This window comes from Tupaia chinensis, unplaced genomic scaffold, assembly GCF_000334495.1.
Source record: "Tupaia chinensis unplaced genomic scaffold, TupChi_1.0 Scaffold000481_1, whole genome shotgun sequence".
NCBI classification, from domain to species: domain Eukaryota; kingdom Metazoa; phylum Chordata; class Mammalia; order Scandentia; family Tupaiidae; genus Tupaia; species Tupaia belangeri.
This window is the reverse complement of record NW_006159993.1, coordinates 19,733-36,990: the sequence shown is the minus strand read 5'-3', so window position 1 is coordinate 36,990 and position 17,258 is coordinate 19,733. Positions and strand designations below refer to the sequence as shown.

The 17,258-nt window shown below is 39.6% G+C and overlaps 1 long non-coding RNA gene across 1 annotated transcript; it reads left to right on the top strand.

Annotated features, from left to right (window-relative positions):
* Positions 1-4,980: 4,980 nt before the first annotated feature.
* Positions 4,981-7,566, top strand: LOC114009196 (uncharacterized). The gene is made up of 4 exons (XR_003550648.1): positions 4,981-5,045; positions 6,934-7,163; positions 7,270-7,311; positions 7,406-7,566. It is a non-coding gene; the product is annotated as an uncharacterized LOC114009196 (long non-coding RNA).
* The last annotated feature ends 9,692 nt before the right edge of the window (positions 7,567-17,258 follow it).

Here is a 17,258-nt window from a genome sequence, read left to right as displayed (position 1 = left end):
TAGGGAAATTAGGTAAACTGACTGAATATCTATAAGCACAGCTCTTTTTTGTACTTTGGATGTCTTTTTTTAATTTCTTCAATTTTCAATTATAAGTCAATTTTCTACTGCCCTTATGTAAAAAAATATTCTCAGAAAACTCAGTGCTCAATCATCACAGAGACAATCAACACTCCACATCAGCCTTTATGACTGTTATAGAACCAAGTCCTAAAAGACGTAAAAAACAAACAAACAAACAAAAAAACATAGCCTTATTCAAGAAATCAGTCCAGAGGCCTGGGTAACAGAGACATCAGGAAGGGCAAAAGATGTATCCCTGTTAAAATCAGACTTAAGAATATTAATACCTTCCAACATTAAAAAAAAAAAGAAAAAAAATACTGGAAAATTTTGAGTAGTTCAAGACCCTACTGAAATAAATGAAGCTGTTCCTTCCATTTTTACCTACCTGATGGAAACAATCCTTACAATATTTTGGGAGGAGTGCCCCAGATTCTTATTAGTCTTAAAGTTTAGATCTCACTGATGCTTTCTTCTGCTTCCAGTAAAGAAAGATTCTTACTATATATATATATATATATATATGGAGGCAAAGCATTAATGGAACAAAGAAACTTTTACAAAATGAGAAAAAATAATACATATTCTCAATTACTATTTGTGTTATAATAGAGGCAGAAAAGGGCCTCAACAATTTATCATGGGTAATGATTCTCAAGAGCTTTAATGACAGGGCATAACTTTTTGACCCAGCTTCAGGTGGACCTGAACCTCAAAGTGGAAAATGTTTTTCGATATATAGATGATCTTATTTACTCTTCTACCAATGAGTTAACAACAAAGTGTCTTGTAGACACTGTTTGGTCCAGAATACAAAGCTTTCTGATGTATGACTCAGTTCACAGAAACTGAAGTTTAGTTTCTTGGCCCCTTATCTTATCTTAGAAGGACAAATAAAATTGTTGCCTAGATGCCATTTTACAAATACCTGATTTATAGACATACCACCAGCTATGGACATTCCTGGGATTTGTAGAATCCTGTTGGATATGCATTTCTGGTTATGGACATGTAGTCCAAAGCTAATATGAGGCCTTGTGATGTGAATTCCAGAGAGAAAAAATTCTGTCTCTCTGTTTCTTTCGTTTTCACTCACTCTCTTTCTCTCTATTTCAATCTCTTCTTTCCTTCCTTCCTTCCTTCCATCCTTCCTTCCTTCCTTCCTTCCTTCCTTCTTTCCTTCCTTCCTCGCTTCCTTTTTCTCTTCCTTTCTTACCTTTCTCTGTCTCTCACATGTTTTCTGCTTTTCTCCTTTCAGCCCCCTCCCTTGCTCCCTCATTCCTTCCATCCCTCTCTTCCTTTTCACTTTCTTGTATTCATGTATTACTGAACACATTTTATATTTCTCATTATTCAATTAAGACTTTCTAGATTTTTTAATCATGGTAAATTTTACATATCCAGAAAGATTTTCATCTCCCCTAGGTTTTCTTACTGGAGGTATATAATGGCTCATAGTTGTCTGATGATGTATGTATTTTTTCTATGTCCATTGTAATGTAGTCTATTTTCTTGTTGATTGTATCCACCTCATTTCCTTTTCAGTGTTTCTTGATAAATATAACTAATGGTGTCTGAGTTTTGTTTAATAATTTTTTTTAAACCTCCTCAAAGAAGTTTTTATTTAGATTTTGGCTTCATTTATGTTCTCTAGAGATCATTAATTCTTTATTTTATTTAATCTGCTGAAAGCTTTATTATTTCTTTCACCTGGCATTTGGTGTTGCTTTTCTAGTTTTCTGAGTTGTGTCATGAATTGTTTATTGGCCACTTTTCTGTTATGTTCTTTGAGCAATAAATCCTTTGACCTTAAGTATTGTGATTGCTTTTTCTGTTTTGCCTATATTTTAGAAATATTTTTGTTCACTATTCTTGGTTTCTATGAACCTTTATTTAAATCTTAACTTCTTCAGTGGTTGCAAAATCAGTCAGGATTAGATTGTTTAGTTTTCATATGCTTGTGTAGTTTGGGAACTCTCTCTGTACGTGATTTCTAATTAGAATCCACCAGATATGAAAAAAGAGGCTGGGTGGGGTTTATATACAGTCAAACATGAAAAGTCTTGCCGTTTGCCATCTCATGTGGTTGTTCCTCAAAAATGTTCCATGTTAGCAAAGAAAAATTGATATGGGTCTTCTGAGCATAAATGCATTGGAGATCAAGCACCTTAGATAAATGTATACACAAAACCTATTCATTATTGTGTCTTTTACCTCAATTTATTGATAAGCCTCTTCCTCCCATCTGCCACTGTCCATCATTTTACTGTAGTCTCTGCTATCTACACTTTCTGTATCTCATATCTTCTGATCTGTAGCTTCCTGGTATAAGTTGTAGACATTCAGTATTAATTGAGTGGCAACATTCAGATTCCATCTTTTATATTCTAGCTTGCTTTGCTTAACATGAAAACATCTATATGCATCCACTTTGTGTCAAATGCCCAAACCTCATTACTTCTTATGACTGAATAGCATTCCATAGTTAACATGTCAAGCCAGTCATTCATTGTCAGGAACTTAGGTTGATTTCATATCTTAGAAACTGTAAGCAATGCTGAGGTATATATGAATGTTTAAGTGTCTTTCTGCTAAGTGATCGTGCTATTCTTGGGGTAAATAGCCAGCAGTGACATTACTTGATTGTATGGAGATTCTGATGTTGTTTTTGTTTTAATTTTTAAAGAACTACTGTAATTTTTCAAACTGGGATTATACCAATTTAAATTTTAAACAACAGAATGGTGTGATACTACCATATCTACCAAAAACTAAGCAGGACTTCTCACACTTAATTTTGATAATAGCCATTCCAAATGTGGTTAAAAGTTATCTGGTTATTTATGATAAGAGATCCTAAAATCCTTAAAAGTTTATATTTGGACAGTTGTATGTCATTCTGGAAAAGACACCTCTTCATCTCATTTAACCACTTTTAAACTGGATATTGTGTGTGTGTGAGTGTGTGAATGTGTGTGTGTGTGTGTGTGTGTGTGTGTGTGTGTAGATAAGTTACATTAGTTCCCCATATGTTTTCCACAGTTTCTTTTTAAAAATAGCATGTGTCATGTGGGCTGACAAAAAATAGATATGGGTCTTTCACGCCCAAATGCATTGGAAGTCAAGGCCCTCTACCATTGTGTAGCTGTTCTCTACACTCTGATATTACTTATTTTTTTTGGTTGTGCAGAAGATTTTTAGTCTTATGTCATCCCATTATTTTACTATTTTTATTTTTGGAGAGGTTTTTGCTGTAGGGCATGTGTGCTCGCCAGAAAGTCAACGAGAAACATAGAGACAGAGAGTGAGAAATCACCCCCTCCCCCCCCCCCCACCCAGGGCGATGGCCATGCTGCAATCCCTTCTCCTCCCTTCTCTTCTCGGGATCTTGGGCACACACGCACACGCGGCTGGCATGAGTTTAAGCCACTGGGTCCAGGACTCAAACCGTGGTCAACTACGTTTGAGTCCAGCGACAAAGCCATTACATTAACTACTGATCCCTATTTTACTATTTTTATAGTTGTCTATGCTTTAGAAATCTTGTTTCAAAAAACACTGCATATGCCAGTGTCTCAAAGGTTTTCTTTATGGTTTCTATCAGTGGTTTTAAAGTTTTAATGTTTTGTCTTAGCTCTTTAATCTATTTTTGAGTCAATTTCTGTTAATAGTAATAGGTGTCTAAACTCATTTTTCTGCAGATGAATATTCAGGTTTTCAGCACCATTTGCTGGACAGACATTCTTTTCCTCCGTGAATCATCCTGAATCAATTGTCCAAGGTTATTTGGGTGGATATATTGAGGTTTATTTTTTGCTCTTACATTCTGTTGCATTGATCTATGTGCCTGTTTCCTGACAGTACTGTGTTGTATTGGTTGTGACAGATTTGTAATACATTTTCATATCAGCTAGTGAGATACTCCTTACTTTATTCCTTTGCTCCTCTTACTAAGAAATAGTGTCATAAAACACTACATTACACCATTCTACAATTTGAGAACATCAGTAGTAAGAATTAGAGAACAATCAATGCACTGATCTTATTTTATAGTTTATTATTATTAATAATGTTTTATTATTATTAATGCTTTATACATTGATCATTATACATCAGTTGGCTTGCAAAGTGAATTTACTGAGCATGAAATACACCTCTAACCAATTCAGTTCAACTATCATAAACTGGTAATAACTTTTTTGTTTGTTTGTTTGCATATAGTTGTCCATAGTATCCTCTAATACTGTTTTGTTTTTCTTCTATCTCTGTTGTTAAATTGCCTACTTCATTGTGATTTGGCTTTACCTAGTTCCTTTCTCTCTTCCTCTTAATATATTATTTCTTTGGCATGTCAATTTTGTTTATCTTATCAATGAACCAGCTTTTACATTCATTTATATTTTATATACTATTTTAATGTTATATTTCACTTTTTTTAGAGGTTTTTCTATAGGGCACATTCAATTGCCAAAAAGATAGAAAGAGACAGAAAGATAGAAAGGGAGAAATCACCCCCAGGGGGGATAGCCACACTGCAATCTCGTCTCCTCCATTCTTCTCAGGATCTTGGGCACTTATCCACACATGCCTGGTGTGAGTTTAAGTCACCTGGTCAAAGTCTCAAACCATAGTCGACTACATGCGAGTTCAGCGACATAGCCATTATGCTAACTACTGGTCCCTATTTCACTTGCTTTTGGCTGAGGTCATATTATTTCTTTTCTCCTGCAGTTGTTTGAATTCTTTATTCCTTATTTTCCTATTGGAAACATTATGTTAGGTTGTCAATTTCCTTTCTTTTTTCTTTTTTTTTTTAATCTTCCAGTTATGTGTACTAATGACTATGAACTTTCCTCTTTTGGCTGCTTTTGTGCCAAAATTGGTGCCAAGATTTTGGAAACTGTTGAACTCATTTTCATTAGCTTCCAGGACTGTTTTGATTGCAGTCTTCATTTCATCAGTAGTTGTGAAGTCATTTAAGGGTAGGTAATTTTGTTTCTATGTATTAGTGAATGTTTGAGAAATTCTTGAAATTAAAGTTAAATTTAATTCCATCATTGTCAGAGAGGATATTGGTTAGAGTCTCTATTCCTTCACATATGTGGAGGCTTGCTTTGTGCCCTATCATGTGGTGAATCTTTCAAAAGGTTTAATTTGGTGAGAGAAAAAGTATTATCTCATGATTCTGGGTGGAATGTTCTATAGATGTCTGTCAAGTCTACGTGCTTTATCACATCATTTAGGTCTTTAATTCTGCTTAATATTGTTTAGATATCTGTCCAAAGGAGAACGTTGGGTGTTGAGGTCCCCAGAAAATAAATCTTTTCGTTTGTTTGTTTGTTTGTTTCAATATAATAGTTGAGAACAGCAATTGGTGTAATGGCTGTGTTGCTGGACTCCCATGTGGTTGACTGTGGTTCGAGTCCTGGACACAGTGGCTGAAACTTATGCCAGGCCCATGTGCATTTTAGTATCTTGTCTTTATCTGTGATTACAACCAGTCTGACTGAGAATCTTCCAGTGTTAATTGTACTTGGGTTCCTTTGCATCAATTGGGTCTGGACGTTTGAGTGCTTTTTTGAACTTGGGAAATTTTCTTTGAGGCATTCATGGAATAGATTTCCATGCCCTTATTACTTTCTTCACCTTTGGTGATGCCAATTATTCAGATGTCTGAATATTTACTGCAATCTAGTATTTCATGTGAACTTTATTGTTGTTATTTTCCCTATCTTTTTGGTACTTTTTTCTAAGTCAGAAATGTTCCTTTCTATGTCTAGAATGTGATCTTCAGCATGCTCTATTTGGCTTTTGATACTATTGAGAGATTTTTTTGCTTTCCACTTTTACAAACTTCTTCTCTAATAGTTTCAATTGATTCTTTCTTATGATGTCCATTTCTACTTTTATATTATGGAAGGGCTTCCTCATTTCTTAGAGTTTTATGTGTGTTTTGTATTCTCATTCATAGAGTTCAGTAGCTATAAATGTTTTGACATCTTTCTTAACTTCTCTGCTTTTGAAAGAGATAGAGAAGACTTACTGTTATTTTGATAGAGAACTACTTCCCATTATTATTTTGAACTTGAGGCTTTTCTGCAACTTCTAACCATTTGCTGGTGTATTTGGTTTTGGATAGGGCTTAGAAAACTGTTCCTACCACTGAGAAATAGATTTCTTCCCATTTGGCTTTGATTGCTGAATACAAGACTCTCTTCTGCTGTCTTTAGCAAAGTTTTCACCATGAGTGGAGACTTCTCTTACCTACTTTCTCTCTTCCTTCCTTCCTTCCTTCCTTCCTTCCTTCCTTCCTTTCTCTCTCTCTCTCTTTCTCTCTCTCTCTCTCTCTCTCTCTCTCTCTTTCTTTCTTTCTTTTGAAAGGTTATTGCTATAGGGTGCATGCTTCACCAGAAAGAGAGACAGAGTGATAGAAAGCACTTATCCCCCTCCCCATGAAGGATGAACATGCTGCAATCCCTTCATCTCCATTGTTCTTCTGGATCTGGGGCATGCACACACATGCACCCCGTGTGAGTTTCAGCTGCTGGGTCTGGTACTCAAGCTATGGTCAATATAGGAGTCCAGCAAAATAGCCTTTATGACAAGTACTGGTCAAAAAAAGAGTCTTTTATTTACATACCTGAGTCTTTAATTCACATACCTGTTTCTCCTTTTTTTGCATGTGGTTTAGTATAGAGCGGATATCCCTTTTAGCCTCATTTTGCTAGGATGTTATAATCTGTGATTCTACATCTGTTGATTTCCTCTTGCTGGCAGGGAGGAGGGAGAGCTCTCGGGTTAGGAATTAGGGCTGGATCTGGGGCTGAGGCAAGTGAATGGTTTACCTCTCTTTCTTTTACTGGTTTGCAGGCTGCAGATTAACTTGTGTTCTGCTTAAGAGATGAGAGTTGCCCTTGCTAGTGGAATGGCTATGAGACTCTGCGGTTGGCACTTGGGTCTGGACCTGGAGCTGGGGTCAATGGATGTTCCCACCACAGTTTTTCTAGCTGGGTTGCAGACTGCAGAGGCATGTGGCTGAGCTTGTGAGACTAGAGCTGCCCTATCAAGAATGTGAAGAATTGTATTACCTAAATATGAAGGTATATATAGTGTGAACATTGAGAATGAGGTATCCCTAATATAGGTCCTTTTGTATTTATGAATGATAAGAAGGAAATTAACAACCATCTTTTGTTATTTCATCAGAAACTAAAGAGAAGAAAAAATCTGATCTGCCTCACCTAGGAGGTGGGTTTGAGAAAAGAGTCTCTGCATATGATCTGGTTGTACCTCCTGTTAAATTGCAAATGATGTAACTGATATTTTTTCTCTATTATCTTAGAGTTACCCACTGATTTCTAGATCATTGCTTATCACTTTCCTCAATCGAAAACTTGAGACCCTGAAATCATGCAAGCAAAATCGGACTGAAGTTCTCTTCTTTTGCAGTTACTTCCAGTTGACAAATGGGGCAAAAGAATGGAACCCATTCTTTCTCTCTGTCAGGGCAGTCCCAACATTACAATGTGATTTCAGAAGATTCTTCACAATAAATATGGAAAGTTTTAATGACTACTTCAAGTGATGAGTGGTTAATATCTCTGGGTAGCGGTTGATATTCTTGTAGCAGAAATATATATTGAATCCAGGAGATGGTGAGTTTAGTTAGAATCTGAGAAAATGGGGTGGGGGGAGACTTATATCCAAGGTTATCATTATACCGATAACTGCTAATGGTAATATGGGCCTTAGAATTTAGTTTTGAGTGTCCCATGTGGACATGAATGCACACAGTATGTTCCTCATTCTCCGGTAGTGATAAGTCAAAGACTTCAGATTTGTAAAACAACACAAGCCAAGTAATCCAATTGTTCCATTATTCTTGTGGGGATATCTGCCGTGATTTGGAAGACTTCAAGAGATTCAGCAGACTAACACACACTTAGCTTGATCTGTAAAACAATGACCCCAATAGGACTATCTTCCACTGTGGCAAATATTCAAAGAAGTGTATATAGTTCTTTCCAGATACGGTGAAGCTGAGTTTTAGAATTACTGTCTCCTCAGTTTTTCACCAGTATTTTGTCTTTTGGTTGTACATGTCAACTCTCATAGATACAGTTGTTCGTAGTACCCGGTATCCATAAGATGGGAGAGTTTATTGTACATGAGACAGTGTAATTATGTATTGTTGGATGGCATTGGTCTCTGCATCTATTACTATGTGTGTTTGTGAAAGAAAGGCCTTCCACATAACATGTGAAAAGGCCTCAGGGACATGTTAGATCATGGGGATACTCTCATTCTGAGGAGAGCAATTAGAAGAAGTGAGAGTTATTTTCCTGATGTTTCCTGATATAAATGTCCGAAGATCTATTTTAAAATTTGATTAGCCCTTTCAAATTCTCCTAAAGCTTGAGACCTCCTAGGATAATGTAATAAACATTTGACTCCTAGTTCTTGGGCATTTATCTGAGTAATTTGTGATATAAAGGAAGGCCCATTGTCACTTTGGAGTCATCCAGGGAGACCAAATTGAGGAGTTACATTCAGCAACTGTGTCTATGAAGACTAACAGATATTTTAATTCCCATGGATGGAGGTTTTGCATAAAATCTGCCAGTCCTCTTCTGGGTAGAACACTCATTGTGGAATTGAAGAGGCTGGGGGAGGAGAGATGTCCTTTTTTGGATTATGTACTGAGCACAGCACACGTACTTCACTAATATTTCTCGTAACGGAAAAACTTTGTCCTACAAGTTCAGAATCACACAGGTTAAAAAGTCCCTTTCAAAATAACAAGAGTCATAAAGACCCTTTAAAGCACCCATTGCTTTACCAAGGGGAGATGAAGCTTTATTTATTAGCCAACTCCCTGGGTCTTTGGCATAGCAACGGTGTACTGCCCACTCTATTTTAACTGGAGTGGGTAAAGATTATGGTAGGCCAGAAATAATTGCTCCAAGAATGGGAAGATGAGATGGAGAGGAAGAATTAGAAGCCTGTCCTGCCAAGTGATTTACTTGACTAACTTCAGCTGTCCTTTTTTGATGTCCATGAGAAAGTACTATAACTATTTTATGCAAAGAAATAGATTCTAAAAGTTATAAGATGTGTGGCCCACACATCTTAGAAAAGATTTTGACTTTTAATCATCCCCATTTCCTCCAAATTGATGCATGAGCATATGTAACCAAGAAGGCATTTTTGGAAACTGTATGTGTCAGGGATTCCTTTTCTTTAGGAGGGTCAAAACCTTGGTGAGAGCAGTAACTTAGCCAACTGGGAGGAAGTCCCATAAGGCAAAGGTTTAAACTGCATCATATCTGTACAAAAACTACATCAAACCCAGCCTGTGTAGTAATCCCAGACATCGAACAACTTCCATACATAAATAAAGCCAGTTTTGAGTAGGAGAGGGACTGGTCTCACAGATCTTGCCTGCTTGCAAAAGTATCGTCAATCACTTGAAGACAGTCACGACTGGGTATTTCCCTTGTTTGAAGGTTAGATATAGGACTGTACAGAATTTAAGCCTTATCTCAGCATGTTCCAAATGATTAGCTGATTTTTATATATGAGATGACCAGAAAGCCAGATAAGTTCTTTGGTTTCTAAAATTTAGGAGGCCTGTTGAGGTTGCCCTGGAGCCCACATAACAGAGTCTTTAGTGATCAAGACTACAGCTACTGCTCCTCTAAGGCAACCTGGCAACACCCTAGTCAACTGGTCTAGTTTCTTAAATAGTAATGGGACTGTAATAATGGTGCCTAAGTGTTGAGGTACAACTCCCAATGTAATTCCTGGTTTCTCCATTATAGAGTTGAAACAGATGCTCAAGATGAGGGAGTCCTACTGCTGGTAACCATATGAAGTCTTAGTTTAAAGCTTTAAATACATCCTCTGTTAAGACTTCCAGAGAATTTGTTCTCTCTGGCGTTCACCTTGCAAGGCCTCATATTAGGGTTGGACTATGTGTACATAACCAGAAATGTGTATCCAACAGGATCCTGCAAATCCCAGGAATGTTAGCTGGCAGTATGTCTACAAGTCAGGTATTTGTAAAATGGCTTGGACTCATCCAGGGGACAATTTTATTTGACCTTCTGAGATAAGGAGTCCAAGATACTAAACAGGTTTCTGTGAACTAAGTCATACCCCAGAAAGCTTTTTATTCTCGATCAGCCAGTGTGTGTACAAGATGTTTTGTTGTTAATTCATTGGTAGAAGAGTAAATACGATCATCTATATATCAAAAAATGTTTTCCACTTTGACATTTAGGTCCACTAGGTCTCTAGCTGAAGCCTGACTAAAAAGTTTTGCCCTGTCATTAAAGTCCTTGGGGAGCATTGCCCATGATAAATTGTTGAGGCCCTTTTCTGCCTCCATTCCAATGCACATAGTAATTGCGAATCTTTATGATTTATTTTCTTTTTTTCACATTTCTTTCTACCATTAATGCTTTGCCACCATATTTTTCTTCTAAATTAGGATCTTTATTTATTAGAAGGAGCAGAAATCATCAGTGAGACTTAAACTTTAAGACCAATAATAATCTTGGGCTCTCCTCCCATAAGAGTTGGTTCCATCAGGTAAGAATGGAAAGAACAGCTTCATTTATTTCACTAGGGACTTGGACTACTCAAAATTTTCCATTTTTTCTTTTTTTAATGTTGAAAGGCATGAATATTCTTAAGTCTGGTTTTAACAGGGATACATTTTTTTGCCCTTCCTGATGTCTCTGTTATCCTAACCTCTGGATAGATTTCTTGAATAAGGCTATTTTTTTTTTATTTCTCTTAGGATGAGACTCTATAACATTCCTAAAGGCTAATGTGGAATGTTGAATGTCTGAGTGCTAATTGAACACCAAGTTTAGTGAGACTATATTCTTTCACATAATGGCAGTAAAAAACTGGCATAAATTTGGAAATTAATGCAAAAAATATATGACCTCCCAAGTTCTAAATGTGCTGTGGTTAGAGAAATTCAGCCAATTTACCTAATTCTCCCACATAAATATATGAGTTGGAACCGGCAGTTACCATAATGGCTATGTTGCTGGACTCCCACGTAGTTGACCACAGTTTGCATCCCAGACCCAGTGGCTTAAACTCACGCCGTGCATGTGCATATGTGCCCAAGACCCTGATAGGAGAATGGAGGAGAAGGAATTATGGTGTGCCACCCCTGGGGGGTGATTTCTTGCTTTCTGTCTCTCTCTCTCTCTCTCTCTCTCTCTGTCTGGCAAGCACACACACCCTATAGCAAAAACCTATAATGTATACATAGATATGTCAGGAAAGGGGGCTCTAAGATGAAGAGAAAGTACTAAATAGTTGGCTTCTATGTCATTAATAAAACTGTGGGTGCCACCTGCAGATTCCATGTTTGCCCGGGGCTCTGATCCCATGATGTTGATGGCTATCATGAGAGATGACTAGAGTAAAGTTATTCCTCAGTGTTGGGAAGGAGTGGATACCTCCTCAGCATTTGACCAAAGGTTCCTGTAACTTTTAGGGAAATCCCTGGGACAGTGGCAAGGTTGGTCACTTGCGGTGAGAGGTTTTATGGAGGCTTCATAGATAGCAGTCTTGTGTTCAGGCTACTGGCACTAATTATAGATTATCAGGAGTTTTCAAGAGTGGCCAGGAGCTGGTTTTTGTCCAATCAAAGCAGCAATTGAGTCTTCCTGGCATCCTGATTTTTTTTCTTTTGCCTTTGGCTTGTGGTACCAGGATAGGAACTCCAGGGGTCAGTCCTTTGTCTGAGTTTCTGGCCCAGGGAACAAAAGATGGGAGTCATAGTCTCTTGGGCTGAGGTCTTTAAAATTTGGTAATGAATAGAGAGAAATTTACAAATGAAAGAAAAGAGAAGGAGAGAGAAAGAAAAATAAAAAAGGGTACCTGACTGACAAAGAGAGTGGTCTCTAGATTGGGTGTCATGGGGTTGGAGCTATGGGTTCAGAGTTCTGTCAGAATTACTGAAACAGGGTTGAAAGATGAGTGTGGGGTGTCTGTAGGGCTGAGGACTTTCCTATTTGGTAATGAGAAAAATGAAATTTAAAAAATAATAAAAGAGGAGAAGGAGAGAGAGAAAAAAATGTACCTCGCTTACAGAGAGAGGGGTTTCTTGCTTTGGTGTCCCAGATATGGAGCTACAGGGGGCAATCTTCCGTCTGAGCTCCAGACCGAAGTGTCGAAAGAGGGGAGTGGGTTGTCTGTAGGGCTGAGGACTTTCCTATGTGGTAATGAAAAGTGAGAAATTTACAAATGAAAGAAGAGTAGAAGGAGATAGAAACAAAAAATTTTAAAAAATGTACCTGGCTGACAGAGAGAGGGGTCTCTAGCTTGGGTGTCCCAAGGCTGGAGCTACAAGGTACAGTCCTCCATCAGAGTTCCTGGCCAAGGGGTTGAAAGATAGGAGTGGGGTGTCTGTAGATCTGAGGGATTTTCTATGTGATAATAAGAAAAAAGAATTGAAAGAAGAGAAGTAGGAGACAGAAAAAAAAAATGTGTACCAGTGTACCTAGCAGAGGGGTCTCTGGCATGGAGGTCCAAGGGCTGGAGCTAGGGAGTACAGTCCTATTTCAGAGTTTCTGGCCAAGGGATTAAAAGACGGTAGTGGTGTGTCTGTAGGGATGAGGACTTTTCTATGTGGTACTGAGAAGAGAGAAATTTACAAATTAAGAAAGAAGACAAGGAGAAAGAAAAGTGTACCTGGTTGACAGATAGAGGGGTCTCTGTCTTGGGGCTCCCAAGACAGGAGTTAAGGGAGACAGTCCTCCACCTGAGTTCCTGACCCAGGAACAGAGAATTAAAAAAAAAATAGGAAAGAAGGAGAGAGAGAGAGAGAGAGAGAGAGAGAGAGAGAGAAAAGAAAAAAGTGTGCCTGGTTGACAGAGAGAGTGGTATCTGGCTTGGGGGTCCCAAAGTTGGAGCATAGAAGGGAAGTCCTTTGTCAGAGTTCATGGCCCAGTGGTCTAAATATGGGAGTGTGGTGTCTGTAGGGCTGAGGCAGAGAGAAATTTACAAATGAAAGAAGAGGAGAAGGAGAGAGAAAGGAAAAAAATGTACCTGGCTAAAAGAGATAGGGGTCTCTGGCTGAGGTGTCCTGGGGCTTGATCCACAGTGTGCAGCCCTCTGTCAGAGTTCCTGGCCCAGAGGTTGAAAAATGGGAGTGGAGTGTCTGTAGGGCTGAGAATTCCATATGTGGTAATGAGAAGAGAGAAATTTACACATGAAAGAAGGGGACTAGAGAGAATGGGAAAAAAAATAAGTGTACCTAGCTGACAGGGAAAGGGGTCCATGTCATGGGAGTCCCGGGAGAGGAGCTACAGGGGGAAGTTCTCCATCAGAGTTCCTGGCCCAGGGATCGAAAGAAGGAAGTGGGGAGTCTGTAGGGCTGAGGGCCTTCCTATGTGGTAATGGGAAAGAGATAAATTTAAAAATGAAAGAAAAGGAGAAGGAAAAATATAGAAAAAAAAAAGTGTACATGGCAGACAGAGAGAGGGGCTCTAGCTCGGGGGTGCCAGAGCTGGAGTTATGGGTGCAGTCCTCCATCAAATTTCCTGGCCAAGCAGTCAAAAGATGGAAGTGGGGTATCTGTAGGGCTGACAGCTTTCCTATGCAGCAATGAGAATAGAGGAATTTACAAATGGAAGAAGAGGATAAGGAGAGAGAAAGAAAAAAAAAAGTGTACCTGACTGACAGAGAGAGGGGTTCTAGGGCTGGAGCTATGGGGGGCCATCCACCATCAGAATTCCGGGCACAGGGATCTAAAGATGAGAGTGGGGTGCCTGCAATGCTTAGAACTTTTGTATTTGGTAATGAGGACATAGAAAATTAAAAGTAATGGAAGAGGAGAAGGAGAGAGAGAAAAAAAAATGTATATCTGGCTGACATACAAAGGGGTCTCTGGCTTGTGGGTCCCAAGGCTGGAGCAGAAGGGAGCTGTCCTCCCTCAGAGTTTCCAGCCCACATATCAAAAGATGAGAGTGGGAATTTGTAAGGCTGAGGGCTTTCCTATGTGGTAATGAGAAGAGAGAAATTTACAAATGAAATAAGAGGAGAAGGAGAGAGAAAGAAAAAAGAAGTGTAGCTGGGTGACAGAGAGAGGAGTCTCTGGCATAAGGGTCCAAGGGCAGGAACTATGGGGCTGTCCTCCCTCAGAGTTCTTAGCTCAGAGGTCTAAAAATGGGAGTGGGGTGTCTATAGGGCAGAGAGCTTTCCTATGTGGTAATGAGAAGAGAGAAATTTACAAATGAAAGAAGAGAAGAAGGAGAGAGAATGAAAACAGAAAAGTTTACCTGGCTAACAGATAGAGGGATCTCTGGCTTGGGGTTCCTGGGAGTGAAACTTCAGGGGGAAGTTCTCTGTCAGAGTTCCTCTCCCAGGGGTTAAAATATGGGAGTTGTGAGTCTGTAGGGCTGAAGACTTCCCTATGCGGTAATGAAAAAAAAAAAAAACAGAAATTTACAAATGAAAGAAGAAAAGATAGAAAAAAAATAAAAGAGTGCCTGGTGGACAGATAGAGGGATCTCTTTCTTGGGGGTTCCAGGGCTGGAGCCATAGGGTGCAGTCATCTGTCAGAGTTATAGCCAAAAAAAAAAAAAAAGTGAAAAAAGTGTACCTGGTCTGACAGAGAAAGGGGTCTCTGGCTTAGGGTTCTGGCACAGGGGGGCAGTCCTTTGTCAGAGTGCTTGGCCCAAGTTTCAAAAGATGGGAGTTGCGTGTCTGTAGGAATGAGGACTTTCCTATGTGGTAATGAGAAGATTGAAATTTACAAATAAAAGGGGAGAAGGAGAGAGAAAGAAAAAAAAAGTGTACCTGGTCTGATAGAGAAAGGGGTCTCTGGCTTAGGGTTCCCAAGGCTGGAGCTAAGGGGGCAGTCCTTTGTCTGAGTTCATGGCCCAGGGGTCGAAAGATGAGAGTGGGGTGTATGAAGAAGGGCTGAGGGCTTTCCTATGTGGTAATGAGAAGAGAGAAATTTAAAAATAATGGAAGAGGAGAAGGAGAGATAGAAAAAAATAAGTGTACCTGGCTGACAGAGAGATGGGTCTCTGGCTTGAGGGTCCTGGGACTGGAGCAATGGGGGGCTTTTCTCCATCAGAATTTCTGGCCCATGTGTTGAAAAATGGGAGTGGAGTGTTTGTAGGAGTGAGTGCTTTAATATGGGGTAATGAGAAGAGAGATATTTACAAATAAAATAAGAGGAGAAGGAGAGAGAATGATGAAAAAAAAAAGTGTACCTTGCTGACAGAGAGAGGGGTCTCTTTTGTAGGAGTCCTGGGGTTGGAGTTGTAGGGGGCAGTCCTCCGTTAGAGTATCTGGCTCAGGCGTTGAAACATAGGAGTGGGATGTCTTTAGGGCAGAGAGATATCCTATGTGGAAATGTGAAGAAATAAATTTACAAATGAAAGAAGAGGACAAGGAGAGAGAAAGAAAAAAAAGTGTACCTGGGTGACAGATAGAGGGGTCTCTGGCTTGGGCATCCTGGGATTGGAGCCATGGGGGAAGTCCTCCAAAAAATTTCCTGTCCCAGTGGTCAAATGATGGGAGTTGGGAGTCTGTAGGGCTGAGGGCTTTCCTATGTGGTAATGAATAAACAGAAATTTACAAATGAAAGAAGAAAAGATGGAGAGAGAAAGAAAAAAAAACAAGTGTACCTGGCTGATAGAGACAGGGGTCTCTGGCTTGGGGGTCCCAGGGCTGCAGCTTTGGGGGGCAGTCTTCTGTCTCAGTTCTTGGTCCAGGAGTCCAAAGATGCAAGTTGGGTGTTTGTAGGGTGAGAGTTTTCCCATGTGGAAATGAGAAGAGAGAAATTTACAAATAAAAGATGAAGACAAAGAGAGAGAAAGAAAAAAGAAATGTACCTGACTGACAGAGAGAGGGGTCTCTGGCTTGAGATTCCTAGGGCTGAAGCTACAAGTAACCGTCCTCCATCAGAGTTTTTGGCCCAGGGTTCAAAAGATGAGAGTGGGGTGCCTGTAGGGCTGTGGGCTTCAATATGTGGTGATGAGAAATTTACAAATGAAAGAACAGGCGAAGGAGAGGGAATTAAAAAAAAAAAAAAAAAAAACAAGGAGGGGAAATTAAAAAAAAAAAAAAAAAAAGAGTACCTGGCTGACAGTGAAAGTGGTCTCTGGTTTGGGGGTCCTGGGATTAGAGTTTCAGGGGGCAATACCCCATCAGAATTCCTGGCCCAAGGGTCAAAATTGGCAGTGGGGAGTCTGTAGGGCTGAGAGCTTTACTTTGTGGTAATAAATAGAGACAATTTACAAATGAAAGAAGAGGACTGGCTGGGGAGTCCCAGTGCTGGGGCTAAGGGGGGGGGGGCAGTCCTCTGTCAGAGTTTCTGGCACACATCTTGAAAGATGTGAGTGGGTTGTCTGTAAGGCTGAGGGCATTCCTATTTGGTAATGACAAGTGAGAAATTTAAAAATAATAAAAGAGGAGAAGAAGAGAGAGAGAGAAAAAAGTGAACCTATCTGATAGAAAGAGGGGTCTCAGGCTTGGGAGTTCCGGGGATGTACCTACTAGGTGTAGTCCTTCCTCAGAGTTTCTGTCCCAGGTGTTGGAAGATTGGAGTGGGGTGGGATCAGCCTTTAGTGTAATGGCTATGTCGCTGGACTCCCACGTATTCGACCATGATTTGAGTCCCGGACCTGGTGGCTTAAACTCACGCCAGGCACGTGTGCATGCATGCCCAGGATCCCAAGAGGAGAATGGAGGAGAAGGGATTGTGGCATGGCAATCCCCCCCCCCCAGGGGGTGATTTCTCGCTTTCTGTCTCTCTGTCTCTCTCTGTCTGTCTGGTGAGCGCAAGCACTCTATAACAAAATCCTCCCCCAAAAAACAGAAAAAAAATATTGAGTTGGGGTGTCTTTTGTGCTGAGGGCTTTCCTATGTGGTAATGAATTGTGAGAAATTTACAAATGAAAGAAGAGCAGGAGAGTGAAAGAAAAAATTAAAAAGTTACCTGGCTGACAGTGAGGTCTCATGCTTGGGTTACCTAGGTCTGGAGCTATGGGGGGGCAGTCCTCTGTTAGTTCCAGGTCCAGGGGTCGAAATATGGGAGTGGGGTGCGGTAGGGCTGAGGACTTTTCTATTTGTTAATGATAATAGAGAAATTTAAAAATAACAGAAGAGGAGAAGGAGAGAACAAAAAAAAAAAAAAAAGGGTACCTGGATGA